The sequence below is a fragment of the Nothoprocta perdicaria genome, unplaced genomic scaffold (genome assembly GCF_003342845.1).
Source record: "Nothoprocta perdicaria isolate Ctin4 unplaced genomic scaffold, notPer1 scaffold_2, whole genome shotgun sequence".
In the NCBI taxonomy this organism is placed as follows: Eukaryota; Metazoa; Chordata; class Aves; order Tinamiformes; family Tinamidae; genus Nothoprocta; species Nothoprocta perdicaria.
This window is the reverse complement of record NW_020455204.1, coordinates 14,514,637-14,517,172: the sequence shown is the minus strand read 5'-3', so window position 1 is coordinate 14,517,172 and position 2,536 is coordinate 14,514,637. Positions and strand designations below refer to the sequence as shown.

The window sequence follows — 2,536 nt, the reverse complement described above, 5'->3', positions numbered from 1 at the left end:
TTACTCCTTCACTTTCTTTCTTACTCCTTCACTTTCTTTCTTACTCCTTCACTTTCTTTCTTACTCCTTCACTTTCTTTCTTACTCCTTCACTTTTAATAGTTTTACATAGAAAAATATTTGATTTTTTTCAGTGGAGGAAAAAATATAGGGAGCTGTAGACAGAAAAAAACCACAGCAGCTCGTCTACTGAAATTGAGAAACTTTTTGGTGATGAAGACTGAAAAAAAATCTGAATATATTAGATTCACTTCATTTGAGTCCTTCCTAGCTCACACACCAAAGCATAACAAAGTATTTCACATAAAATTATATAAAAGTTTTAGTTCGATGTTTAAAATTGCTTTATTTAAAAGTCAATATAAAATTAGCTGAAATTAATTAGTTAATCTACACAACAATCTGTTTTCAGCTACTTCCAGTGCTCCACTATTCCAAAAAAGCTACAATAGAGCAAGTATTCACCTTAACAGAAGAATCCCACAAGAATCATGGTTCAAAATAACTCAGGGAAGTTTGACTCTCACCAGTCAACCTTTCAGTATTCCTCAAGTGCTGTATTTCTAAATATCAGCTTGGAAAAAATAAATATCGTGTGCCTTATCTTAGAAGAGGGAAAAAAAGGTATTAATTTAATAATTTTCACTTTTTAAATAAAATTTCGAAGTGTGTGTTCACATTAAGCACATCAACACAATTAAGACAATTAGAAACAAAGATGACATTCTCTTTTTTGCTATGTGTCAAAAAGCTTAATGGTATATATTCAAAGGAAAAACCAACTATTTCAGAAGTTATCGTGAACTTCAAAGATTTGTTAAAAGCAAAAAATAATTAGTGTATGTGGATATTTTCTCTGTAATGAATATGAAGAATTGAGATGAAAGATGAAGTGATCCTCTGAAATCTTCTGTCACTGCAGTTGTGAACAAAAGTCCATTCAGAGCAAAGCTGCTGCATCCAACACCTGCTTGTCCTTCCCAGAAATCACTGTTGTGGCTCCATGCTTTTTGAACTAAAAGACTGTCAACTCCAGCACTTTCCAGGGTCTAACATGCACTTTTAATCCAAATTTGAACAGATAATCCTCTATTTCAAATACTTAGATCAACCAGATGCTAAACACTCCTTAGGAACCACTTAAGTTTAACAATGTCTAATCAAGTCTGATTAAACAGTAGTCATTTTTTGCTTTCTTCTCTACTTTAGAAGCTTCACATGTGAGTATTTCTGGCTATTTCTCACAGGTCCTTCCCTGAGTCCTGCACATTTCCAAGTTGAGAATGACTATTTGAACCTGAATCCTTCTTCTCCACTCCTGTTTTGTTTTCCCTTTTCTTACAGGTGAGATCCATGTGTCTGCTGCCAGCCAGTGTCCGCACCCCACTGTCACTCCCAAGGAAGGAGGTCTTTAGTTGGTGTTTCAGGGGTGTCAAAGTTCACAAAAGCAACAGTGCCATTCACATCACAGAACTATAGATACATTCCACAGCCATTAAACTCAAATTATTTGGTTTGCAGATTTAAAAAAAGCTGTGAATCTCTACCTTGAGAAAAGGATTCTCACCTGTGATTTCCAGACAAATTAATAGATACACATAGGCTACCCGCATAGGTCAGTTTGTTTCCAATGAATCCACTTTATTTCTTGCATCCTCCTTGGAAGCACCTGGGTTTTCCCACGAGAGTTCAGCCACCTCAGGCTCTCCAAAGGCACAAGGATGTCACTTTTTTGGCTACGCACCACAACATCAGCTTTGCTGCACAGCTTCTTTGGTGGAGCAGCCAGCTGGTGTCTCGGGAAGAAAACAACCTGCAAACCACCTGTCTACACGTGCGCGCTGAAGTTTGAGCAACAGCAGCAAACTTCTCGCTACGGAATAGGCTGCACATCCTGTTTGAAACCTGTTAGTGAAACGCACAGGCTGTGACTAACATAGAATAACAACACGGCTCCTGCCCGGTGGAAAACAAGCCGACCTTTGTCAAGGCGGACACCAAGTCAAGTCCCTTGGCTGCTTCCCCGAGTGCTGCAACCCGTTGGTCGCGGGGCAAAGTGACCACAAAGGGCAGCCGCTTTAGACCATAAAGAGGGACCATAAAGGGCAGCCACTTTCTGGCTGCACGAAGCGCAGCACCCGCCGCTGGGCCGGGGCGGCCTCCATCAACACCCCTCGCCTGCCCGCAGGACGCGGGGCCCCTCTCGCGGGGGCCGCTCGAGGCACGGGTGGGCGCGGGGCAGGTTCCACTTCACGGCCCGGAGGGGGCACCGCGCGGCCGGGCACAAGGGCCGACCCGGGCCGGGCCGCAGCGGGCCCCGCGCTCCGCCGCCCCGCGGGAGGCCCAGCCCGGCGCCAGCAGCCCCCCGGCCCGCGGCGGCCGCGCTACTCACAGCGTGACGGTGCGGTTGGGCAGCGCGGCGGCGGGCAGCACGCGCGCCAGCTCCAGGTTGCTGCACACCACGCGCAGCTCCGCCGCAGCTTTCCCGCCGCTCTTGGGCCGCCCGTCGTACTTGCAGCCCGGCGGCAGCGCGGAGG

General features: G+C 45.7%; 1 protein-coding gene across 1 annotated transcript in view; it reads right to left on the bottom strand.

Moving 5' to 3' along the window:
• Positions 1 to 2,528, bottom strand: part of ADGRA3 (adhesion G protein-coupled receptor A3) — a 48,231-nt gene extending 45,703 nt beyond the window's left edge. The window contains exon 1 of the mRNA XM_026037556.1: positions 2,392 to 2,528. The gene's annotated coding sequence lies outside the window, so the exon portion shown is untranslated. The remainder of the gene's footprint in view (positions 1 to 2,391) is intronic.
• Positions 2,529 to 2,536: the final 8 nt, after the last annotated feature.